This window comes from Lathamus discolor, chromosome 19, assembly GCF_037157495.1.
Source record: "Lathamus discolor isolate bLatDis1 chromosome 19, bLatDis1.hap1, whole genome shotgun sequence".
Lineage (NCBI taxonomy): Eukaryota > Metazoa > Chordata > Aves > Psittaciformes > Psittacidae > Lathamus > Lathamus discolor.
In genome coordinates, this window is record NC_088902.1 from 1,850,440 (window position 1) to 1,878,032 (window position 27,593).

The 27,593-nt window shown below is 44.5% G+C and overlaps 1 long non-coding RNA gene across 1 annotated transcript; it reads right to left on the reverse strand.

The window, feature by feature from the left end:
• Positions 1 to 633: 633 nt before the first annotated feature.
• Positions 634 to 27,410, reverse strand: LOC136023596 (uncharacterized). Its single transcript, XR_010616643.1, has 6 exons — positions 27,231 to 27,410; positions 14,984 to 15,040; positions 13,455 to 14,655; positions 7,621 to 7,794; positions 7,002 to 7,147; positions 634 to 1,887 (listed from the first exon to the last, which is right to left on the reverse strand). It is a non-coding gene; the product is annotated as an uncharacterized LOC136023596 (long non-coding RNA).
• Between the last annotated feature and the right edge of the window lie 183 nt (positions 27,411 to 27,593).

Sequence of the window (27,593 nt, forward strand, 5' to 3'; positions counted from 1 at the left end):
CAGCGATGTCACAGCCAGTCCCACCACATCTGCCCTTAACAGTAGCAGTTGTAAACTTTAGAGGTGTTTGTTATACTGCAGGAGCAAATAAAGAACTGATCTGTATCTAAAGGAGCTACTGCCCTGGCTTCAAACTGTGCAGCAGTGCAAAACTGTGGAGAGTCTGGCTTACTGTTTCACATAGAAAATAAAAGCAAGCAATGAATAGTGATAATCTTCAGTATGTATTTCTCCTATGGAAAACACTGACTTCCTTTTCTCTAGAAGTATTCCAGCAGACATTTACAGGCTGACATTTTCACCTCCCTGTTTAAAAAGTGTGGCAAAAAGAGCTTTTAATTCATACTTGTGGGTAGTCAGGATGGACACTGTAGCTCAGCGCAATTCAGCACATTAAAATTAAAGCAGCAAACCTCATGACCTGTGTCACAACCAAAGCAGCCTGGATTTAGAATCTTCAATTCACCCAGCAAACAAATGTGAAAGCAGGATTCCCATGCAGTCCTTACGTGGAAAACAGTGTGGAAGAATAACAGTAAGTTGCTATCGCTATAGAAAGAAATAAAGAAGTTAGATTATTTAGATTTTTTTTTTTACTTAGTTACCTACACCCTGTTCCACTGGAAAGGCAAACTAATTGAAATATTTTGATCTATAAGGATTAGCAGATTTAAAAGATCCAGAAGAATTTTGGCTAAATGCAAAGCACGGACAGGTCAAGCCCGGCCTGCAGAGCTCTCCCAAAGCAGCGTTCAGAAGCTGAAGGCAGACCCAGCTCAGGGAGCGCCGTGCCCAGGGCTGGCCAGGTAGGTGGGCACACTCCAGCCCTGCACCCGTAGGAGAGGAGGACAAAGATGAAGGTTTGAAAGAGGGAGAAAAAAAGCAAGCCTCAGGAGGTGCACATAATGCACAATGCATCTCCAGGGGTCTCACTATCCACTGGCTTCCCTTAGAGCTGCAATTATAACCGTTGCGTGGAAGCATGCTGACAGAGCATCCCTGCACTTCAGGTTCTTCTATCCAAATTCTTCGTAAGGATACACCTCCATGGCAGGTTCTTGCTACCTGAATTACTAGTTTACAGGGATTACGTTATGTTCCCAACCTCACAACACGCTGTATACTCAAGAGGTAGCTCTTAAATATGTCTCCCATCTCTTTAGCAGCTCTGGAAAAGCCAAGTGAGATGGTTCTTAGAGGGAAAGACAAATAAAAGAAAAACAATGGGGCAATTTGAGCTGACAAAGAGTTCTTTTTCAAATGGGTCAACTACATTCTGCATTAATGCTTTTAGAAAACTTACTGTCACAACCTGTGCCAGTGGCTCACCACCCTCACAGTTAATAAACCTGCTAACATCTCATCTAAATCTATCTGAGGTCTTTTCATTTTACTACCAACACTTTAAAGGGAGGAGACCCCATCCCGCATCCTTCAGCCGTTGGGAGCAAGAGGCCATTTGGAGATGCTCGCTCTGGGGACGGAAACGCAAAAGGCAGGTTCTTGCTGATGGTTTCACCCCTTGGCACAGCCGCGGCTGCGGGGGAAGCCGGCGGACCCCGGCACGGGTCGATCCCTCGGGCCTCAAGGGGAGCGCCGGGCCCGGGTCCCGCTCCCCCAGGCAGCGCGCACGGCCGCGGAGCGAGGGGAGGAGCCGATTTCGCCGCCCGTTCCATTGGCTGCGCGCACGGAGCGGGGGGGGCAGCGCGGCCTCCTGAGCAGGCGCGCAAATAAAGACGGAAGGTTGCGGGCAGCACCTGGAGGGGCGGAGCGGCTCCCCCCGCGCCCCGCCGCCTTCTTAAGGTCCACGGAGCTGTTTTGGTGTGAAGGGGGCCCTGCGCGCCTCTGCCCCTCAGCAAAGGGACCGCGTGCTCCATCGCTGGGATTCTGTTCAAAAGCACCAAAAAAAAGGAAGAAAAAGTCCCTGAACTTACTTATTCAGCAGCTGTTTTATTGCAGTTTCCTGTCTCCTTTAGGCTTTTTTGTTTTGTTGTTGTTGTTATTTTTGTTTTGGTTTAAAGTTAAGTAAAGCAGTTGCAAGCCAGGATTGGTACCTAGTTAACCACGACAGGTGAGTGAATGCTACGAACACGTGCTCTGATGTGGTGTATGAACCTTGTGGGAGTCGCTTGGTGTGGAGATGGGGTCTGGGGAAAGAGGCTGTAACAAGGTGCATTAATACCCTTCATACAGGAGATGCTCATTCCCTATGAACATCAAGGTAGCCGCTCTTCACTGAGTGGACACTTAGGCCAAGAAATGGCTTTTAACGGGAAAAATGCAAACTTCTTAAGTGGTAATAGGTTTAAAGTTAAACAGAGGAGATTTAGATTGGATATAAGAAAGAAGTTCTTCCCTGTGAGGGTGCTGAGGTGCTGGCACAGGGTGCCCAGAGAAGCTGTGGCTGCCCCATCCCTGGCAGTGCTCAAGGCCAGGTTGGATACAGGGGCTTGGAGCAAACTGCTCCAGCAGAAGGGGTCCCTGCCCATAGCAGGGGCTTGGGACTGGATGATGGGACTGGATGAGCTTTAAGGTCCCTTCCAATACAAACCAGGTTGGGATTCCCTATGGGTATTTTAAGTCAGAAACAATAGCAAAGTTATTCAACACAGCAATCGATGAGACATGGAAAGGTATTTCGTAAACTGGCAAGAATCACTGGCATTTAAGAATAGTGTAATTCTATTAGAACCCATGGCCTTGCTCTGGATCTATAGCAGCGCAATGAATACCAGGTGTGAGCTACCATCTAAATCATCATTTATGAGAATTTAGCTTCATTTCAACCAGTTGATTCTTCTCTTTTCTATGCAAATCACTCAAGAGGTTTTCCTACCTATCCAGCATTATCATGAAAAAGTGAAATATTTAACAAAGTAGTTGTATTTGTTATTTTTCGTTATAGGAAAGTTTTAACTTGCTTTGGTTTGACAGGTTTGCTAAGGTATTGACCTCCAAAGTCCTGTATTGCTATGTGGCACTGCAGATGCTGAAGTATTAAGCTAGGCAAGCTCTTTCTTGAAGGGATAGAGCTTATCTCCGGGACCAGAGAAGCCAGTGGGCTCAGGTTGCTTTGTTTGCTGTTCTGTGAATGTCTTGTTCATGCTGGCTGTTCTGTACCAGCAAAAGAGAAGCATCCAAAGGCCTTCTCGCTCACTTTTACAACAGACAATCATGAGCTTTATAAATTACTTCAGCTACTGCTCTAAAAATCAGGTTCCTCTCCGAGAGCAATGCACAGTGGTAAAGCCAGCTACAAATGTAACTTATTACTATGTTGTAAAACTGGCTCAAAAGACAAATGCAAAGCTATTTTCCCTTTAAAAATGAAGAGCAGGTAATCTCAGGCAAAAGCCTTGGACAAGTGGGAAGGTAATGCCAGAGTAAGAGAAAAAAAAATGGAAACCCTTGAATGAGCAGCAGATGATACTTTGAGTAGGAATGTTCCCTAGAAAAGGCCCAAACCAAGGTCATTTTCAGATAACACCTGGATAAGGAAGGGGCTGCAGAAGACTGTTGCCTCTGGAAGTTTCACTTAGCATCAGATCTGAGCTTCAGAAACCAACTTTGATTTATGCTTACTTTTAAATAAAAGCTTATGTTCCAGTAAAACAAGTTATTAAATATCTTCTAACCGGGATTATGAGTTACCGGCACTTTTGAGAGCACATAGGGCATTGCACTGAAAGTTTCAGGAGCTTGCAATTACCAGGCCTAATGCAAAGCCCATTTAATGTAACAACTGCAACAGGCTTTGGCTCAGAACATCTACTTCTTAGTTCCACTACAAAGAAATATAGGAAAATTAGCTCACTTTAAAGTTCAGGGAAGTCCAATACAATTCTATCTGACCTTTAGTTAAAGGTTTGCTGCTTCTGAGGATACAGCAGATCTTTGCTACTGCTCAGGTAGACGTAAAAGACTGCAGCTTGACTCTTAAGACATCTCCCCAGGGAGGAACAAAAAACAAGTGGTATCTCATGAAAAAAAACCCCATACTGGTACCCTTTAATTTACTTTACATGGGTGGTTCAGGACTGAAAAGGGGAATTAGCTGGTGGTGGGGGGTCCCTGGAGCTTGTATTGCAAGTTTTTATTATCATTGTTTTAATGTAAGATGTTGTTGATAAGCACCTTTACTTAATCTGAGCTGTTCCTGAAGGAAGACAAAGCCTTGAACTGTTTATTTGCTCTCTTGGGCATATGGCTTTGTGGATTCCAAGCATTAAGTGGTTAATAGCTGGAAGCTGTGCATTAGGCATTTACAGTGCTAAAGCCAGTTGTAACTTGCCTGATAAAAGGCATTTCAAATAAGCCAGGATTGCATAGAGGAATTTCAGTTGATGGGTTCCTGCCTGGGCCACCCTTTCTCAGGACTTACCCAAAAGCTTTTAACATGTCTTGACAAATGAAGGGAGAGGCTTCAATGCAGCAACAGACAGCAGGTTTATATTTAAAAGCACAAGCGAGAGAGAAACACCCTGAACTATTTGTTCTGTTAAATCCTCTATCCGCACCTACATAGTGGGGGGTTTTGTGGGTTGGGTTTTAGGGGGTTTTGTTAAAATACAGGTAAGCATTCCAGTTCAAGTCACTGCATCCTGACCTAGCTTTTCCCAAGCTGCAAGGTACAACCAAATTAAAAGTGGAAATTTTCAGTTATCCAGGTGCATGGAAGAGTTGCCAAAACACATTGCTACTCCAGCCTGGAGCCTTCATTTCACCAGGCACTTTGAAAGACCCAGTTTTCCCAAGCATCAAAGAGACCGGAACTGTGACCTGGGGCCCTGTGAAGCAAAGCCACCCAAATTGGAAACAGTATTTGCCATTCCTTCCTGGGATATGGTGAACTTTCATGTCACTCGTGGGATTTCTGCCATTCAGGGCTCATTTCCCCCCACCTCCCCACCATGTTTTCAATTCTTTATCTGAGAAGCAACACACAATGCTGACTATATGCATTATACTTGGACTTAAGTATTAATTTTACAGGTAAAAAAATGGATATATCTTAAATATTTCAATCTATAATCAGATTCCTTTGCAAGAATCTTAAGCATCTTTACTGTACTGATGGGTTGAAACGTTTTTTTGGGGGGAACACTTCTAACAGTCTTCATTTTCTTTATTTTTGTCTCTTTTACAGATTGCAAGTTCTTTGGAAGAGGCTACACATCTGTTAGAGGGTTTGGACAGTGCTTAGCTTAACTACTTGAATCTTCATAGCACCTCAGGGCAATCCCGTAATATATATAATCCATTTCACTGCTGCACTAAGGTGTGTGCATGAGCAGTGGCAGCCTGGCAATGCCATGTTGGGACAAGCAGTGTGTTTCTTGCTCTGCTATCTGCCTGTGTTTTACGAGAAGCCTGAAGCAAGGAGACTCCAATTAGCGTATCATGTGGGGCTGTGACTAAGTGAGATTATTTCTCCCTTATCTAGGCTAAAGGGAAGTAGTAGCTTAACACATTCTCATTCTTGCCAAAGGTCTTTAAAAAGAACCAGCATGTACAAGAAAATTGCCTACTGACATTCTTTGGATTTTGCAAATTCAGGGATTTAAGGCCAGGAGCAACTATGGTGATTATCTTGCTGGACCTCCCTTGCAAAAGCCATAAAAGCTCAAAGCCTTGAGCATTTAATTTGGAGAAGCCCCTGGCAGTTTGAGACCTTCAAAAGATGGAGAAGTGCCATATCCTTTGGTAAGCTGTTCCCACAGTTCACATTACAAAGTGTACCTGGCTACTTGTTACAAGGTAAAATTAAAGTGAATTCTAAAACACAGGGGCATGGGGAGGGAAAAAGAGCAAATTAAAGTTTCAGCCCATAGCATCCCCATAAGCACTGATTGTAGAGTTTCACATCTACATACAAGTCACACATGCAGGTGTACCAGCTGTCCCTAAAAGGTATGTTAACACATGACACACTCGCCTGCGTTTTCCAAGTGAAATAAGGACGATCCATGGATTCTGTTGTCCTTCATTCCACCGGAGTCTGTCTCATACCTAACCAGATTTCAGTGGAGTGAAGCACAAGAGACATGGAGATGAATCAGCAACAAGAGGAACTGCTTCTCACTGACAGAGAAGGGGAACTGCATGGAAGTTTGGATACAGCACGGATCCAAACAGAGCGGGTGTGCTGGGACACGGAGAGCAGCAGTACACGAGCAGTTCAGTAATCTGAGCATTTCTTGAACAGCTACAGTAAGAACCCATTTTAAGAATGTACTTACTTTCCACATAATATGTAAGGATTAAAAGCCTACAAAGACCACAAGCTGCTTTCTGGAAGGCTCAAATACCTTATTAACAGGAAATTAAACCCTAATGTGGATAAATTAGATGTGCAACCTCATCGCTTTCAGTCACCTTCCCTCTAGGATGGTCTATCCAGTAAAGAAACCAGAATGTAACGTTTCAGCACACATGTATCACACCATTTCCCTTAAGGATCTTTCTCACCAGATTCACACCAGCACTGCCTGGTTCCTTCCAGCTCTCCTGCCACTCTGCCTTCAGAATCTGGCAATAATCTATTAATGTTTTAGACCCATTTATTTTGTAATAAAGGGAATGTAAATAAGATTTAAGTTAAGGGAGAATTTAGATTTTTCAAGCTGAGCATGAAATGGATCTTTTCAGGTGTCAGTGTAAATTCCTTGAAGGTTAATGCAGCTAAACATATTTGATGCATAAAAGTGTCACATCTAATACTAATCATTCACCAACTGTAATTGCCTTTTCAAAGTTCTCACTTCCCCAAGACAAACGCACCCAGAAATTAGGTCTGGCAAATTTAAAACAAAACACAAATAATGTCCTCCTACCATAAGGACACATTATTTACTTTGATAGATTTAGTACCAGATTTCAAGAATTTATTGTGCTGTATTATTTCTCAGCTGCCTGCCTAATCCTTCCTTCTCCCTCCTATCTGACTGAGTTTAAAAGCATTCAAAAACTACTTGCTGATGGCTTTTCTTACCAACACAGACCTGTGAAGGGCTGGTGCCCTGGAAAGCCAACAGCCAGCTTCCATGTACAGTGGTGCTGAGCTCTTCCAGCAGTGCGAGTTGTCAGAGCTTCCAGCATTGATTTCCAGGTTTGTTCTTCAGCATAACCCACACCTTGTGTTGGGTATCTACAAAAAAGAATTTCCCTGCTTAATGTTTTAAAGTTGTAATTATTTCTTTTGAGAAGGAGTGCAACAGGAGGACCACAACATATTTTCAGACCAGAATCTAGCCAACCTTATCCTGTTTCAGTTTTCTGTACTTTCTTATCCATCTACTACTCCATCTCTATAGGTATCTTGAAATACCTAATGAAAAAAAAACCAAACCCACCAACTCTTGAGATCTTTTCCTAAAGTATTTTTCTTCAGGGCATCCCAGAACTAAGACCTTAGCAAGCCATTCCTTAGCCTTGTGGTGATGATTGATAGTGGGGGTAACAAGAACACCGGCAACAAACTGGGGTTTTTCCCCTGTTACCTTTTAGTGAGACAGAGTGAAAATGCAAGAGAGCAAGTACCATGTGTGAAGCGTAAACAGATGAAAAATGCACAGGTTAGCTTATTTTCCAATTAATGGTAATAAAATAAAGGGAACTCACCTTCCCAGTGCCTGGGCAGCAACAGGGCCAGAGGGAAGGAGTCTGTGCTGGGAAACTGCTTGGTTCTGCTGCAGATCCACGATGCTGCACTCGCCACTTTCTCCCCCTTCCATCATCCCCAGCTGGCTTCAGCTTCCCAGGCACAAGAGGCCTTCATCTGTAGGGCACTGCGAGCTGTATGGATGAAGACAGAAATATAGTTGGGTATTAATGATATGCTAGGGAATAATATTTACAGCCCTACAAGCAATATATTACTTAGTCATTTGTTCTTCCCCCCATGCGAAGGACACTTTGGCTAACAGCTTTCCATACATTAAAGCAATGAATATAATGAGACAGCAGCCAAACTGCCAGAGACACACATTGCTCTGGACAAGTCTTTGTCAATACACTGTGCAGTCAGCAAGACTGCTTTAAGAGATGACAGGTGCTATGTAAATGCAAGCTCCTTATCAAAGGAACCATGGCTTGTTGCTCACACTGATGTAGTACCAGAGACAGAAAAAACTCAAGTTACTCCTTAGAGTAATATGAGCAGTCTGAAGACTGAATATTTCCAGACCTTAGAAAGTAATTGATGATACAGAGCTGGCAATTCAGACAAGAAAAACTTATTTTCAGGCAAAAGGAATGAGATCAAAGTGAAACAGCCAAAAAAGTACCAGCTAGTAGTCCTTGTTCACGCATTTGGACACTGCTTCCTGGTGCTGCCAGCACCAGTACTTGGGGCATTATGTTAAAACCTTGATAAGTCAAAGCAGCCTTCTCACCACCAGGGTACACCCATACAGATGAACACAGCCTTTTTCTAGCTGCAACTCCCCACACCTATTTATAGGCCTGCTCATAATGACACAAAGCTTATGTGTATAGAACAACTTAAACCCCTATGCCCTTTCCTGCTGCTATTCATGAATACCAAGTCCTGAATAGTATCTGTCACTGCAACTTGGTGAGGGGCAACTGGAAAAGCCCATTGAAATGGGTTGATCTGGGGCATATCTGAAACATTGGTTACTAACAGCCTCACTATCAACTTCACAGAGCACAGAATATAAACCAGACAAACCTGTTCCAGTGCTGAGATGCTAGCACAGGGTGCCCAGAGAAGCTGTGGCTGCCCCATCCCTGGCAGTGCTCAAGGCCAGGTTGGACACAGGGGCTTGGAGCAAGCTGCTCCAGTGGAAGGTGTCCCTGCCCATGGCAGGAGGTTGGAACTGGATGAGCTTTAAGGTCCCTTTCGACCCAAACCAGGCTGGGATTCTATGATTCTATGAAACGTGGTAGCCAAGTCTATCAAGAGAGATGTCACTCTCAAAAAGGGCACATTAGCAAGAACAAGAAGCAGGCCAACTGCTCTGACTTCAGAGATGGCATTTCTTAAACTCCCGTTACAAAGACACACAAGCCACGAACAAGCACTTTGACACTGGCAGCTTCATTATTTCACCTTGTGAAATGTGAACTGCTCCACTCCCAGCAAGGGCTTTGGCTCAGAAGCCACAACAGAATCCTCTGCATGTGCAAGTATCTGCTGAGCTGAGTTGCAGTACAACACTCCAAGCACAGTCTAAGCTGTAACTGGCACAGGTAAGGAAAATCATTACATGTAACTACCCCAAGCAGGGCAATGCTTTCACTCAAGATGTGTTTACTGGGCAGCAAAAAAGCAGCAAGCGCACAGCCACTTCAATTTCCCCATGAAATAACACCACTGGCATGAGCTACAAGATGCCTAAAATGGCACAAACCCAGAAAATCTGTCCTTGTTGAGTCTTTCCCATAGGAAGGTGAGAATACTGTTGAGCCAAGCTGAAAGATCAGGGACATACCTAGAAAAGCCAGCAGTTTTCAACCTGTTTAATAGCTGCATTTCGATCCTGTGCCTAAATTCCTTACCTAAAGTAAATTTTTATCCAGGAGGCAGTGAGGCCTCTGTACAAACCTCACAAGCCCTTTCTTTGACTTGCTTCAGATAAACATTGCCTTGTGTGTGGTGTTAACTTCGCAGAGCTCTGAAGCTGAGGGGAGGTTTGGATAAGAGGCCCTTTAGAAACTCTTTACAAATGTAGCTTTGATTGACTGACTGATTGAACTTAATTGCAGACATTCTCTTAATTGTACACTTAATTACTGACACTGTGTCAAAAGACTTCTGCTGCAGCACCTGGAGGACAACCTTGCAAATGCCAGTCAAAGGCAGCTGCACCAGGCATCAGGGAGGTGCTGCACGTTGCTACAGCTTGGAAAGGGAAAAAAATCATAATATTTTAATAACATACAATTAGGGTTTCACCCACCCTCAAGCACGCGTGTGCACATACACACAATCACACATCTCTTTGCAGGGAGGGCATCTAATACATCAGGAAGAGAAAAGGAACAAAGAGTGATAATTATGGGCCCATGTGATAGTTCCACCCTTTTGTGGTCTCTCTTAGCATCACAGTGCTGGGAGCTGCAGGGGGAGGGCAGCATGCCATGGGCTTTGGCAGGAGCCATACAGCTGCTGGCCACCCCCAAGTTAGTAACTCCAGATCTTGTATGTTAAAATTGGAACCAGAAATAAACCCCACAATACTCATTCAAAGGTTAAAACTCAATATTCTCAGCAGCAAGTTTGGGGCACTGCAGGTCTGCCTGAAAATAGCTCTGCATGGAGCACAGATAACAGCGTTCTCACCATTTGTAATAAGAAGTATCTGCAAGAACTTTATTGAGAACTATAGAAGCCATAATCACAGACAAATTAGTACTTTAGTGAATGCAAAACTTAAAGCCATGCTACAATAGGTTGTATGTATAGTGCGTAAGATGCACAAATAAGAAGCTGAACTGGATGTGATCATTTTTTTCCCCTCACAATGTTTTTACCGAATCTTGCTATTAGTTAGATGTGCTACTCAATAAAAATAAGCAGCTGCAGGGTATTAGAGATGCTTCCACTACCGCTGCATGCGAATCGTTGCAGGAATCACAGTACCCTCAGTGCATTTATTCTTACTACATTTCCAAGCAGTAGCTCTATTATTCCTGCCAAGAATCCGAGCACACAGACTAACCTGTAATTCTTACAGAATCCCAGACTGGTTTGGGCTGGAAGGGACCTTAAAGCTCCTCCAGCTCCAACCCCTGCCACGGGCAGGGACCCCTTCCACTAGAGCAGGTTGCTCCAAGCCTCTTTGTCCAACCTGGCCTTGAGCATTGCCAGGGATGGGGCAGCCACAGCTTCTCTGGGCACCCTGTGCCAGCGCCTCAGCACCCTCACAGGGAAGAGCTTTTTTCATATATCTAACCTAAATCTCCTGTATTTAAGTTTAAACCTGTTAAAACCTCTTAGTCTGGGAAGTAACAAAGGGGCACAAGCTCTGGCTCTGTTGGACCAGAGCAAATCTGAAAACAGTCTGGATACACAGGTCTGGCTAAGAAAATGGATTTTCTTCCAGGAAAGAGTAGCTATGGATTTCAAGCATCTCCAAAATCAGGGCTATACAATGCATAGCGTATCAGAGACCCTACAAATGCAGCCAGCTCAGGTGCTGATACATACCTATATTCCCCTAAAAACAGAAACTCAAAGCAAAACAGAGCCCACCAAAACTGTACAACCACCCAAGACTGGAACTGTTTTCCACCCACATAAATGCAATTTGCTCCCAACACCTGGAGTCTTGTTAATTCACCTGTGACAGGTTGCTACACTTAATTGCCTTTGACAATTGGTAACATTTTAACACCTCCTTTAATGGACCAATTATGAAAACACTCTTCTGTGCAGGAGAGAGGACAAAATAGATGGGGGAACCTCCAATGCGAAACTCCTCTGCAGGTATTTTAATGAAGAGCTTAAAAAACAACCCCCAAAGAGACCATTCTGACTTTGTCTGGCTCCCACTGCAGACAGACAAGCTGTGTTTGCTCTGCTCTCTGGTCCTGCCCCTCCTGGTGCTGGGCTGTGACGGAATAGCACTGTAGAATTAATTACAGGGAGAAGTGCAGAGCATTTGCTTCCCTCCATTCCTGGCACTTGATGTTTTATTGATTACTCCTGTATGCTAAACAAAGTACATCCTAAATAAATCCTGTTTCCAAACTGGGTGAGACATAATGGGCATAGGAACACGGAACCACCTCTTGCAACTACACAGGCTCCTGCCTCTCTAATGGAAATCTTCATTAGACTAAAGCTTTGCAGAATTGCTCTGATGCTGTATGACTGCAACTGCTGGCTGCAGCTTGGTGGCCATTCTCTCTTAGCAGAGACTTGAGGCTGCATTTAACAACTACAATGAGTTGAACAGAGTGAGGCAACCTTGCTGCTGCTGGTAAATACTGCAGAACTCAGCTGTAAAATGAGTGCAAGAGGGAAACTGATGGGTCCAGCTCCATGTAGAATACTCCAGTGAAAGACTGGGCTCTCACATCACCAGCGCAACTAATACTGTTACTCTGTGTTTCCTTTACAACAGCAGCTTTTAAGCTATTTGGCTCAGGACATGATCTGGATGCTGATGGGCATTTGCTGCCCAGTTTGTGCCCAGGTCCCAGATGACTGGAAAACAACCAGCACCGACCCAGCTCTGGGAAGCAGCCATGGGATTTCATCCCTTTGATGTGGTTTTAGCCTCAGGGTAAGTCCCACCACAGGCTTCACATCTAAAATGGGGTGTGCAAGTGTAATGACCCATTTCCACCTCTACTTGAATATTCTCTGTTGGATTATTTCCTTGGCAAGTGTATAAATGCCAAACTCATTTCATTCTCACTGCAGCTCAGCGTGTCCAAGAAGGAATGGGATCCTGCTCTTGCTCACAGTGATCTTTCCATGTTTCTTCTCTCAGAGAACTGTAAACCAGGAGTTAAGTCGGAAGCAAGCTCAGCACCCACAAAGCCAGCCCAAAATGACTTCTCCAAAAGAGACAGTGAAGTCTTAATGCTGGATAGAGCTTACAAATAAAACAGTGTTTTATTAAACTACTATTACATTTTGATTGAATGGCATTTGGACTACATAGGAGCAGACATATTCCTGAAAGTAATTGGTTTTCCACATCTGCTTTCCTTTCTAATTGGACTAATTACTTCAGTGTAGGATCATGTTCACTACTCTCCAGAAAGCGAGAAACCTTGATTTACAGTGAGAAGAGCAGCAATTAGAGAGAATTAATTCATACGGCAACATCTAAATAAATCATATTATGAGAAGACAGCAATGTAATTATTGTGACTGGTGACTCCCTCGTGGAGAAACATCATCCTTAAGCCTAAATCAAGCAGCTGAGTTCCCTGAGGAATCCACCACAGCTCCTCCAATTTCACAGAGCATGTACTACCAATTTTAGCTTTAAGACCTAATTGAGGTGCATTGTCAAAAACAATAGGGTATAACACTCCTCAGGCAGCTTAGAAAGAACAGTCAAATCCTTGACAACCCCATGGTTGTATTCCGAATCAAATGTGTGTTCAACAGCCACAGATAACATATGCCACCAGCAGCTTCCCATCAAAGGTGCATGAATTTTATGTCTGTAATACCCTCCATGATGAGCCAGGCTTTTCTTACTCTCCAAACCCAGTCCGCCCTATCCAGATGGCTGATTAAAAGGCTTAGCAAGGAGAACATGCTGAACTACAGGGTTTCAGAAGATGATCCTGCTCCACACACTGATAATTTATCTTCCTACTTATACATTAGCAAGCTGGAACTACCTTCTTAATGGCAATCAAACATTTATTTGCTACTCTGGCAAGTGGTGAAAGGCATTTTACAAAGGTAGAGTTCCTCCATCTGCTTATTAGTTCTGTCCTTAACATCATGCTCATAAACTCACCGGGAACTTTGGTGTTCCTCTCACAAATGTCTCTTTCTAAGGAAAATGCTACCTTCTTCTCATATTGTTCATGTACTTCCAGAAGAAATCCGCAACACCTTTTCCTAGGAGAAAGAGACCATTTCCTCACATAAAACAGCACTGAATTTTCTGTGCAGGAACTCCACGGCTTAGTTTGTCATATCAAGAGCTAGCTCTGGCCATGGAAGCAGAATAACCCAGTACTCCACCTGATTTCATTAGCTTTCTTAATACAGTTGTTCTACTACAGACTGCCTCTGTACAGCCCTCACCCTCCGAATTAGCAGTGGGCATTCCCCACAAAAGTAGTAAGAGACACTTCCTACTTTTACATGTTAGATAGTCACATTGGTTTATACTTATCAGATTACATGCATAAGCATGACAAGAATTAGCACAATATGATGTTATACTTTATGTCCACAACCTGACACATCATCCATCCCTTGCATCAAGAAAGCCAAGTTTCACATCTAAACAATTACCCTCTTTTAGCAAATGCTTGATCCATTAGGAATTAAGGTGATAAATTGTCAGTTCAGACAGGTGGAAACATATCCATCTTGATTTGCCATCCTTTTGCCACAGCAGATAAATACAATCATCAGTTACAGCACCTGCTGGCTCCAAGCAAAGCTCCATGACTCTGAGGAAAAAGCTAAGCCTGGCAAAAAAAAGCAAAGCTTGTCACTTTGTGGTTTTAGGTATATGTATTTAAGAGCTCAGCTCTTTCTGTTAGTATTTACTGCTATTCCAATCTTCTTTTCCTTTCCTTCTGAGAGATTTTCATGGCTGCCATTACATCTCTAGATGTTTAAGAAGATAATCAAGAAATAAAAACTAAATCAAATCAAAATGAAAAAGTATCCTCTGTGAGTTGATCCTGTCAGACATTTGCATGCAGAAATAAGAAACCCTGGGGTTGGATTCCCTACACCCCATCATCTGGAGTCCATTTCAATGCAGAACACACACATATGGGATATAAAATGCTGCACCCCACTCCAGTTGCTCTCTGTACTCATGGTGTAAGTGCCACAGCAGGTTGAAATCCAGATTTCAGTGAGAGGGAGCAGCTTAACAGCCCTGAATGGAGCCCAGCTCTGCGCACACAAAACTAGTCCATTCGACTCCTGAGACTGCTTCATTATTATACCAGTATTTGTTGCATGATCCTGGCCTAGAAACAGAATAATGGAAAAATGGATCCAATTACTTTGGAGACATGGAAAAAAACAGATTTTAAATTTATTCTAGCCTTATATATCCATAACAAAATTATGGACGCAGAGTTATAAGAAGTCCTAAAGCGAATGAAGGCCACAGGAACCACATGAACATTAAAAGAACCCCAAAAGATGTACAAAAATACATTCAAGTATCACAACAATGTAAGAACTAGAACGAAGGTAAGTGGAACAGCTCATAATTCAGTCATCACTCTTTTATCAGTGTTCAGCTGAAGGTGGAGAAGATTTTAAAAATGCAATTATCAACAATAGACTTACATTGAAAGAAGCTTCTCTCCTGCATTTCTCACTCCTCTCCCTTCCACCTCCTCCTCCCTAAGGAGGTAGAAGCAACAAAGAAAGCAACATGTTTAACACAACAGAAGAAGATTGTTTTGAAAAATTATCCATGCAATCAGCTATACCACAAAGAGGTGTCCTGGCTTCAGTAGCAAAGCAGAGCCTATTTGGGCATTCATTAAAAATCAAACCACTTAAGATATTTTCTTTGTGTCAGGTTGGTCAAGTAAGACAACAGATGCTTCCTCACACACACTATTGAGCCACAATGACATATCTTGGTATCTTTTTACTCCTTTGGCCAAGTTTCAGTTGCTACTCCTTGTGGGACATCCACCAGCTCACCAGTATGAGGAAGTCTTGCACAACTGGGAGTAGTGAAAAGCAGAAAGTCAGATCCCAGAAACAGGGCTGGTCAGGAGCAGGCAGGCAGGGAGGGGTCTTACTGCACCTGGCTGTTCTTCCACCTCCCAAACCTCCACCATGCAGAGAGGCAACAGCTCTTTTGACCATTATTTTACCCCCTTGAATGACTTAAAGTCAATTTTTAGGAGAGGTATCACAGGAAAGACACTCCCTGCCCCGGGTCTGGTTTTCATTGCTGGTGCTTTCTCCCGCCACACTCTTAATAACCATGGATTAATGAACAATTACACGGCTCCATTCTTCCCGCCATGTAATTCCAAGAAAAGAAGAGCATCTTTCGGGAACATTATGCTTGAGAAACAAAGGAGAGCTTTGACTGTCAAGTCACTGATGTTCCCTCTTTGCTTAAAAGCTTTCCAATTTACTTACAAATTATAGTGTTTTTAATGCAAATTAAGCACTAGAGAACATTCTTTCCTTCCCCCAGATTAGCAAGAACCAAATTGACCAAGAAAGCCAAACATGGAATCTGGACAAAATGAATATTTAAAATAATGAGCCTGTTTAATTATTCTGATTGGTGAAGTATGAGGTTATTAAACGCCTCTGAACTGATGACAGGGTTTGAGCATATGGTTTTGCTTTCTGAACACAGAGAAAATGTTTTCTGATACTCTGTGTTCCAGTAGTCTTTGTTGAATTAGCTATGGGGATGAAATACAGCTACACACGCTCAGAGCCCTTTGGGAAATATCTCTTGCTTCAGAAGCAAATACGGTGTGGAAGGCAGAAGCATTCTAGGAAAGGGCGAGCGAGAGCAGAGGAATCAGCCAATTTCTGCACAAGTTCCCTGGCTCGTTCCAGCTGCTTAGGGAAAAAAACAGTGTTCATTCGGTTCTGCTTTTGCTTCAAGGTGTCACCGGGTTTACATTTGCCTGCTAAGTCTCTACTTACACATGCAGGAAAACACTGAACTTAGTTACAAAGATACACTGCACTGTATTGAACCTGACAAGAATACACCAAATTCCTTGTATTTCCTGTTAGCATTGGGGTAAACACTTTCCAGCTTTACTCAGAACCCTGCAAATCCTTCTTAGCCATGAGGCTTCTAAATGCCTGTGAGTTCCAATGGCCAGTTATGCCTTCTGTGTTCAAAAGGCTACAACATGGCATTTTGCTTCCCAAAAGCCTGCATCAGGTTACTGAAAGCACACTCTGCCAAAGGAGAGCATCAACAGGGAGAAGATGACATACCCAGTCTCCACATAAGCAGGTAACAACGTTACTTCCTCTGCTCTGCTTTTATAGTATCCATCTGTACAACTCAGTTGATAAAACACCAGGTTATCTTCGTTCCTTCCCCACTGCAAAAAGCAGCTTGGACCCCTCGCTTTTATTCGGTGATTTAAATTCCGGAGATTTTGGGTTTGTGTAGAAATACGCTCAAGTTCAGAGGTGCTCATCTCCAAATAGAGGGGGGAAATGGTGAACAAACTTTTACTGGAGGTCCTGATTTTAAGGTTTTAGTACAGGCTGCTTCTCTCAATTTCACGGGCCTTTGGGTCAGTGCTCTCCACTTCCAGTCATCCAGATAGGAAACTTCATTACTCTGATATAACAAGCATGTTTTGCACAGGGCTGAGCTGTGCAAAAAAGCTTGTGACGCAACCTACTTTCCCCTTAATAAACTCTCTGCTACCTCCTCATCTGGCTCTGGCAGTAACTTCCTTAAGACAGCAGCTTCAGGACTCCACTGTGCTCTGGTAGGGCCCATCAAGAGGTTACCTGGGTGAAACAAGTTGGTAACACCATGGCAGCTCATTCACATCTCTGGATTCTTAATGCTATCTGCTCCTCCCTAAACCTATTTCTGGCTTTAATTAGAGGTTCTGGAACTTCTGGAGACAGAAGGGCGAAGAGGTGAATAAGCCCATCTGGTCCCTGCCTCCTAGCTCAGTATCTTGTACTTCACACATCCCTGATATCTAATGGCTCTGAGCACAGGATGACTACCTCTGCCCTCTAGTCTGCGCTGAGAAAGGTCAGAAACCAACGGAGAAATTCACTGTTCTTGAGCTTTTTAGTACAGATTCCCATTCTCCCAGTTTCCCATGCTTTGGCTTAGTCGCCGTGCACCTGACTCCCATCTGCCATCCCATCTCCTGCACTGCACCAACTGCTTCTGTTCCCTCAAGGAGAAAGCTAGAAGCAGAACACAAACTAGTGTGCAATTACCTTGTTGACAACTTTCCTTGAGCTAACATGGGGAAGCAGGTTGGGATTCATCTGAATTCAACACCCCCTTGCTCTTCCATTTCCTCTTGGCTTCTTGCACTTTAATGCAATTACGTACCATGTGAAGAACATTTCAACCCTAAGCCTAAGAAAGATGCTCTGGAATGGTACAGTGGAAGGATGGAGATGAGGCATTATCCATGGGCTCAGAAGGGCAAGGCAGGAAACAGTTTCAGATCCTGAGCAGACTTCTCCATTATTCTGCCAAGGTGTTTTCTGTTGTTTTTTAACCATTTACAATTACCGGCTATTTCAGAAGGCTTTAAAGGAGCTTGGTGCCTGAGGGCAGGAGCCTAGCCCTTTCCCAGAGACCAGAGCACTCAGTTTCTGTGCCGGTAACCCCATTATGCTCCCCAGCACGCCCAGAGCTGGCTGCCTCGAGTGGCCAGAGGCACCTAAAACGAAGTCTGATGCAGTCCACGCACCACTCCACTGCCAAAATACATCCCTGTGCAGGTCCCACTGAGCTTTCCCACTGCTGGCAGGGGCTGGCAAATCCCCCCTCAGGAAAAAGAAAACAAACCTCAAGCTCCTACCTACATGAGCTGCTGCAGGAAAAAACACAAAACCCACAAAAGCCAACTAAGCAAACAAAAAGGAGATAAAAGCAGTTTGCTTTAAGGCAGCAGCTTTTCTGAAAGCCCACAGTAAATCTTTAAGATTATCAATAATGAACACATTCAATGTCTTTTTTCGGCTTCTTTTAAATCACTTCTTCTAGTGGAAAGAAATCAGTCCGGGGAGTTGTTCATATGCGAGCTGCATTTATTATAAAGGGACTGACATTGTGAGAGGCTGAGAGAAGCAAAATGAGCCTCGACAAGGCTCAGGGAAAAAAAAAGCACACTGACACTTTATGGTCCTTCCTCCACCAATTTGTCACAGCACCCCAGTAATGAGCACTGGAATTCATCTCTCTCTAATGACACTCACAGTGGTAGATGCTTTCCCAAATTTAGTCAAGTGACAACACAAAGTCTTTAATATGCAAAGGAGTCCTTTGTGTAACTCACCATAACTTTGGTGTCTTGTCACCCCTTACACAAGTTCCAAGAGAAACAAATTGCAATAATCATAGGAGTGAACAAGTCGGAAGGAACATGCCACAACAATAATGAAATCTGTTGATTTTTGTGTACATGCCGACATAAATTACGTAAAACTAAACGTAGCTCTGTGAATTTTCTTAAATCACAGTAATTCAGCCCTATAGAGACCACATCCATATCACACACCCAAGCGGCAGTGAACACAACTCAGTCACTCCCCATTTCTCAGCTGCCTCAAACACAAGCACTGTGCCTTAAGCTCCATCTTCTATTCCTGTCACATTAATATTTTCCTCAGCTACTGAGGCCGTATGAAAACCATGGCTCATGCTCTTCGCATATGTCAGATATTAGCACGTTATAAACCAAGAGGCCTGCTTTACAGGATTGTTTCCAAGCCACAGGAGAAACGGTGCTGCCAACACTCACGCTACGTAAAGCACAAGCTGGGACTCCAAATAATGAAATGGGTTTTGAAATGACAGAATTGAAAGAAAAAATAAACTTGACATTTTAATGATTTGGGTTTTTTCTTCTAAACCGCTACCTGTACCCGTACCTTTGCCCACTGGGACAAAGCACAGAACCAGCTGGTGCTGGGGCAGGCAGACTGCATGCGAGGCTCACAAAAACCATGAACTCCCATGGCTGAAAAACATCAAGCAGTTGTTGAGTAGCACAGCACTCCCAAACGAACACACAGCGGGACAGAGCTGCGCTCTGCCACCTTCACATCACAACCATCACGGAACAGTTTGAGTTGGGAGGGACCTCAAAGCTCATCCAGTTCCAACCCCTGCCACGGGCAGGGACCCCTTCCACTGGAGCAGCTTGCTCCAAGCCCCTGTGTCCAACCTGGCCTTGAGCACTGCCAGGGATGGGGCAGCCACAGCTTCTCTGGGCACCCTGTGCCAGCGCCTCAGCACCCTCACAGGGAAGAGCTTCTGCCTAAGAGCTCAGCTCAGTCTCCCCTCGGGCAGGTTCAAGCCATTCCCCTTGGCCTGTCCCTACAGGCCCTTGTCCCAAGCCCCTCTCCAGGTTCCCTGCAGCCCCTTTAGGCACTGGCGCTGCTCTCAGGTCTCCCCTTCAGGAGCCTTCTCTTCTCCAGGCTGCCCCAGCCCAGCTCTCTCAGCCTGGCTCCAGAGCAGAGCTGCTCCTGCCCTCGCAGCAGCTCCGCGGCCTCCCCCGCTCCCTCAGCACAGCGCTACCTCAGTGCGGAGCGCGCCCCGCGCCGCGTTCCCGCCACGCCGCCGCACGAGCGGGAAACGCACGCGACGGTGGGCGGGGCTCGGGCACCGCCTCAGGGGCCGGGCTCCGGCTGAGGCGGCAGCGATGGCGGCGGAGGGGGGGACCGGTGCCGCCTCTCCGCCTGGGCCTGCAGCGCCGAGCACGGCCGGGCCCCGGTGTCAAATAAGCGCGGTTCATGGCCCCCGCCTGGCAGCCCGCTGATAAACCCGGGTTTAGGCAGTGCTCGCCATTTATCCCCGTCCCTGGCAGTGTCCAAGGCCAGGCTGGACAGGGCTTGGAGCAGCCTGCTCTAGCGGAGGGTGTCCCTCCCTTTGGGTTGGAAGTGGCTGAGCTTTAGGCTCCCTTCAACCCAAACCAGGCTGTGATTAACAAAGCTGCCTCCTAACGGCATTCCCAACCTGGCAAGATGGCTTCCCTTCATCTTAAACAGGGGGGAACAAAACAACGCCGCTCTCCCTCTAGGCTCCAACCATCACAATGGAAAATCCTTCTGTGTAAACTGTTTCAATTAAAATAAATCATTTTCTCCTGGTAATTTTTAATTGATCATATCTACGACATAGGTGGAGCTGCCTGACTCGTGAGGGGCTGCCTCAAACGGTGTCTTTATTTGGTTGTGATTTCCCTAGGGCATCTTTTAAACCATTAAAATGTACAAACAACTTGATTTCTTATTAACACAGATTCTTAATTGCTTCCATGGGAAAAGAGTCAAGTTATTTGCATCGTCTTTCTTAGGGCTCCAGGGCTTTAGTGCAAACATTTAAGGACAAGCTTTTAACTGCAGCAGAAGCAGGAGCACTGCTCCAGAGCTGGTCCAGGCCTGGGTCTGGGGCTGCGGTGCCAATGGGGCTATCCCTCCTCGTGGCTCATTTGGCAAAGTCCAACCTTTCTGAGGCTCCAGAGCAGAGCTGCTCCAGCAGGAACACGCCAGAAGATGGCCTGCCCCATTTGAGTCTACAGGAGTGACTGTGTTCGCAAGCATCCAGCATGGATCCCTCACACTCATAACAGAGAGCTTATAGGCAAGTACATTCTTATTCCAACTGAGTACCTCATCATTTTAATGCATTAATCAAATCTCCATGGTTCAGGGCTGAAGCCCCTGCATTCATCATCAGTTCAAGATGAACCTATTATTTAGGTTCAGAAAATTACTCACTAAACACAATCAAGCGTTACTTTTCTGAAGTCTTTATAACACAAGTGTTTTCATTGCCATTAGCCTGACAGCAGATCTCCCTCCGGTGCACAGAGCAGCAGCCCAGGGCAGGTAGCAGAGACAGGACAAGCATCTTAAGAGCTGCTAGTAAGACTCTGTCTCACTTCAGTTTAACTCTTCACCTGGAGAGCATGTCTGTAGCAGCCACTCCAGCAAGGCCATTAGGCCAATGTTAGCATTTTCTATTTGCTGGAGACCCCTTCAGAACCCCACAAGCTGCTGCATTGCATGACCCTGCGCCCTTCTTGCCCCAAATCTACATTCCCTATGGCCTTGCAAGCAGTTTAAACTCCTGCTGAACATTTTTCAACATCACATTGTGCTTCTGCAACAGAAACATTTGTGGCGAGTGCTGCTCTCTGAGCTTTTTCATGTGCTCATAGCTATTTGAAAACCACTCCAGCAGGGTTTTTTGGATCCATCAACTGTCTGTGGGAACACATTTAAAGGAAGCACCACCATCACAAATGGAAACCCCCAACTCCTCCCACACAAGGAGACCAAGCGCTGCTTAGTTGACTGACTGCATGCACTCTCTCAGTCAAAACTTACAGCAAACAGCACCTAATTTGCCCAGAACTGATACATTTCACAAATGCACTTTACATATAAAGACTAAAATATAAATCCCAGTACTATAATGAAACTGGATACCATCCAAAAGTCAGGAGTTTATTTCTTGGCTTTAAATATCACTGGGAATACAAAAGAAGCCTTTTAGTTCATACTAATTATTATTCAGTCTATCATTAACAGCAACTGCACACACTTTGACAGACGGATTGAGAAGAAGCTTTGTTGGGTTTGGGGTCTTTTTAATTGTGATTCCATGACTAGTTGCCAAACTTTTCTTATTACTGATAATTAGATCCTGTTCGTCTAGCATCTGCTGCTGCTCCAGCACCAAGGGCAGAGGGCTCCTCATGCATGAGGGGGATCTGTACCCAGAACAGGAGGGATGTCAGAGCAGACTTCCTAAACTTTGAGTAGGAACTGCTGCTTGCATGAGGGCAAGGGGGGGAAAAACAAAACATTCTTTGCCTCCTTGCTCTGAACCAATTTTAACAAGATGACCTTTACAGAGCACCAAACTGCTCATCTTTTTCCCAGCATATATAACAACATATACACAATAAAATGATTGGCAATGGTAATATTTAGGTTTCCTGCTGATAAATATGGAATGGCTTAAGGTATGTTTTTGCACTTAGGGCACGTCCATCAGCATATGACAAAGAAAGCTGGGGTACAGAGAACTCATTCCAGGAGCCTCTCTCAGAATTCCTATCAGTTGATTCATACTTCTGTAAAATCAAGACTCTGCTGATGTCTTCTCAGGGCATAAGAAATGTTTATAAAATACCTATTGCACACAGAGCCTATAAGCAATTTGGGCATTTATTTTCATACCTAAAATCGGTAAAATCTCTGAAAATTTCAAACACTGATTTCCATGAAATGTCAGTTTTGCAGTTCCTTTGTTCTAACGGACAATGGTAAACAATGTTCCAGTGACCTCCAGTGGGGGCCGGGGGAAAATACACCCATCCCCTGCTTGGTGTTTGCAAAACCTGGAGCACCGACGTTTGGGCTAAGGTGCCCCTTCAGAGTTCCATTGCCTGATGACCAAGCAGGCCAAATGGTTCAAAATACACTCCTTGGCATTTTTATCCAAGTAAGTTCAAACTAACCTTCACATCCCTTTAACATGCAGACAACTCAGGTGAAAACCTTCATTATCCTGACAACAGGATAAAAACAAAACCAATTATCACATGGAGACCTTGCTGCTCTCTAAGCCTGGGGTCACATCTTCCTGGGACACGAAACACAAGAAATCAATGTGAGCCAACATGCACGGAAAGCACATGAAACAATTGGATGCTTGATGCCAGGAGCAAATCAGCATTAATGCCTTTTAGCTCGAGCATTAGGCTACTAGAAATAGGAACACTATTTACAAGTGAGTTCATCATTATCGTCTAAGGTTAGACTTCTACTGCAGACATCTCCAATTGCTTGTAGTACCTCAAGAAATACAAGCCATGAGAAGCCTACAGAGGCACACTAATGTCTGGAATCTCTCTAGTGGGGATAGGCTATCTCTGCTTAAGTTACGGAGTATCTGTGGTCTGCAGAGCAAAGATCATTGCCATCAGCAGCTGCCAATGTAAGGCTGTGCTGCACCTTGTACAAAAGCAAAAGAGGTGCATAGTGGTTCACCCTCTCTTCTGTCAACACAAGTCAAGGCCTCTTACATCAGTCTCATTACCTGGTTATCTTACTAATGACTTTTGGAGGCAGGCATCAACTGAAACACTTTTAGTCTAAGATTAATCCCCACCCTTTGATGGTGGGGGCTTGGGAAGACAAGGAAGGTAATTTTTAAAGAACAAGTCCCTCTTGCCACCATCTGGCCCTGATGAATGTGGGAGGAACTCTGTTGATACATTAATAAATCCAGTATTACAAGGTAGAACAGATAGCAGGAGGAATGCATCAGTCATCAACAGAAAAGCCTCTGCTAAACTCAGAGGAACGACCTTCAAATTAAAAATGAACAGTAAGAGAAGGGGAAGACCCACGTCATACAATGCATTTTCTGGCCTGGATTCAGGAGCCATTTGCCATTCGGAAAGTCAACAGGACTAAACATATCAAAAATCTTCTGATCTCACCTTTCCAAAGCCACCACCCAGGCCTAAAACCTGTAGTAAAGATTAGCTACAAGGGGATGGCCTGGGCCACCATTCCTTATAAAAACACACTGCAGCTTCTGCAGCTCGCTGTTCCTGGAGAGACAAACACTGGTTGTGCTGACTCGGATGGCTCCAGCCACACCAGGACCTGCAGGATGCTATTTTCCACATCATCCCCCAAAACAGAGCAGCACATACAGATTCCTTCCTGACAGCCCAAGAAAAATATTTGTCTATTTTCCCTGTTTCTTTGTATAACAAAAGAACTAACATTTACATAAGAAATCACTTGATGCCCAAAGCCCATTCGTCATTAAAATGAAACTTTGCAGAGGGGCAATTCTTCATCATGGAAAAACACTAACACTTGTGCACGGTCTCTGCTACTGTCTGCACAATATTAATGTAGAAAATAATATATTGGCTTGAACCAATACTTCCCCGACTTCTTCATCCATCAGCCCCCCCCACTTGATAAAAGTCCTTCCATGTCACATGCCCCCAGACTGATGAGATCACAGTGCCCCTTTCCAACATGAGTGATGGTGTGTAGATATATAATTGCCCAATAAATCACACCTTCTGGATCAAAGATCTGAGATCCTCTGAGTGCCGAGAAGGCACACCAAACATCATAAAATACAGTAAGTTAATTCATTACTGCTAGACCACCTCTGGACAGATTATTACTTGTCACATACAGATACCTTGAAAGATCCAGCCAAAACCATCTTACTGCAGAACTGGGGCTTGAAACTATGAACATTTCAGGGTAAGGACTGTGAAAGCAACATGGGCAAAGGGCTCCAACCCCTTAATGAACACAGAATCCCAAGAGCTAGGACATGGAATCACTTATTCCATACCCATACAGTGACTACTTTAGGACTTCAAGCAGGACTTGTAGCTGTTACAGAAGACAGTCTGCATCTTGGAATTTCATCATGTGAACCACAAGGACAGACTGAACAAACCAGGCTTTCCTGGAAGTGGCTGAACATTAGCCTGCGATGGGAAGCAACGAATGAATTCCTTGACTGGCTTTGCATGTGCATACAGCTTTTGCTTTACCTATTAAACCACTTTTATCTTACCCCCCGAGTTCTCACTTTTACTCTTCTGATTCTCTCCGCATCCCACCAGAGGGGAGTGAGGGAGCAGCTCTGCGGGGCTGAGTTGCTGCTGGGGTTAAACCACAAGAAATTCATTGCCACAAATCCCTGCTGGAGTGACCCTTTCCCAGTGTAACCTGCCTGCACACAGCCCTGGAGCAGGCTGGGATCCCCAAGGTGCCTCTTCCTTTCTGCTGACACGCGCATGTGAGCTGCTCAGCATCCCAACTGTATGGAAAGAAATGTTTCAGTTTGACACAGTGGTGGAAAAAACCCCGTGTTTCTGGCTGCTGCCTAGTGGACCTTGTGCACGTGCTGTGGGCAAGAGTCACATCCCCGGGGCCCTCCTGGCCTCATGTCACAGAGCACTGCAGGAATAGGTGCTGATAAGATGCACACTGCATGCCTTCACTCCACAAAGCTTCCTAACCACAACAGCACGGCTGTTTGGAAAGCCATGAACTGAAAGATTGCATTTCACAGCCACAAAGTGTAGGCATTACTTCAGGTATTTCTGATAGAGGTTGATACCATCAAAGACTGAAGGAACTAAGACCATCCTATCAGTTCCCACTCTTAGCCCAAGGTATGCGTGCTCCCACTCAGACTCGCACCAACAAGCATGTTCATCCAAGCAAGCGAAGCCACAACCTGCTAATTTGAGTTCAGGAAAAAACAGCAGCACCCAGAACCTTATGTTTTACAGGCATCTGATTCCACCACCTTTAATCCTGTCAGCTCTGCAAGATCAGGTATTAACATCTCTGTAACCTCCTGTACTTATTAAGATAGCAGATCTTTGGTATTCACCCCTACGCCAGCTTCAAAGCCAAGCACTGACAGGTTGCTGAAGTGTTTGTGCTTTTCGGTCAGTGGCCCTTGTAAAACAGAAACTATAATGAACACACCACAGGAAGCTTTAATACAAACATGTACTCATTACAAAGTGACTGGAAAAAACTGAGCCAGGCTTTGGAAATTAACAGGTGGGAAGCCTGGTGCTACGGAAAGTAGCCACTGTTCCCAAAGGCTCTGCAGGCATTTGTCAATGAGACCTGGACACTCTGTCCAGGATCTGTTCTTCCTATGAAGCCAGATTTAAATGCCCCAGACCTTTTGCTTCTCTGAAGTATGCATCATCTTACAAATGACCTTAAAAGCAGCAACAGCCTCTAGTAGACTCTGACCACAGAAGACAAAATAGTTTAAGGCACAAACACAAGCAGGGAGCCTCGTCTTTTCCAAGCTAAAGTGACTTTTAGAAGTACTTTGGACATTCAGACACATCCCCAGTGTTTTAGTGTCCAGCTCATTTCTTAGCAATTCCAGCATGAACTTCTACAGCATTGGGAGATTTTTCCACTCCAACAAAGATCTCCAGCTCCTTTCCTCCATCAGCAACCCTCTTTGCCCACAGACCTGGAGCTAAACTCTCCCAACACAGCCCAAGGCAACACTAAACCAGGTCAAGAAGGTTTGACCCAGCTACAGATGAGGTTTGAGCTTAAGGCACAGCCCAGGATACAGGACTGAATAAAGTTTAAACCCTGAAAGCTACTTAAGACTTAAGCATTGCTATTTTTTGCTTGTCTGCATCCAGTACTGATGAGAGACTAAGGACTTTCTGAACTTGCACTCTGAGATACCACAGCTGCAGGGAAAGGGAAGTGTTCAAGGTATTTTCTATAGGAATAGCAACAACTCTCTGCACAAGCAGCATAGGACACAGATAGGACACAGCTGAGACAAGAAGAAACACTTGCAAAGAGACAAAAGACATTGTGAGTTAAAGCAGCAGGAACTGGAATGACTCAGGATCCCACTGAAGAGAGAAACCTCATTGCTTTGCAGTTTCTTTGGTTACATAAAAGGAGTTTGGTAAACAGGTCCCTGTTTCATCACCCCAAGGCCAGACACAAAGGGAAGGCATTCTCAACTTCATCCCTTCTCCTGTTTCATCACCCCAAGGCCAAGCACAAAGGGAAGGCACTCCCAACTTCATCCCTTCTCCAGCTTTAAACAGAAAGTTGGTAAAGATGAAAAATGTTGTGCTTTAGAGAAAAACAATCCTCTCTTCCTCTGATTACTCACTCTGACAAAAGAGCTAGAGCAAATTTCTTCCAGACTTCCCTAACCACACATTGTAGCCAAACTGCGTAGCAACCAGACACACAGAAATAATGAAAATACAAGACAACAAAAAAAGGTAAAGAAAGTAAAAACCCCAAATACCTTTTCTTGCCCAGCTTCTGCAGTCTTCCAAAACCTCCATTTCTCTTCTGCTCTTCCTCTACAGTCCTTGCTAAGTAGGTTTGCTGCACATGTCACTAGTGGAGCCTCATTATTTCAATGCAATTCACCTTTCTCCCACCATTCTGCATCTCCTTCACCTGCTGGGTCTCAGCCAGGTTAACCCTGCCTCAGCACAGCTGACTTCAGTACAACTAAGTTGGCCATAGAGGTTCATGTCTTTGAACCCACTATCCCTGCCCTGCCCTTCGCAAAGGCTCAGAATTGAAACCCAAATAAAACAAATACACCAACAAAACCGAAACAAAACCAACCAAAACCCAGGTCCCCCCAGAATCTCAAATA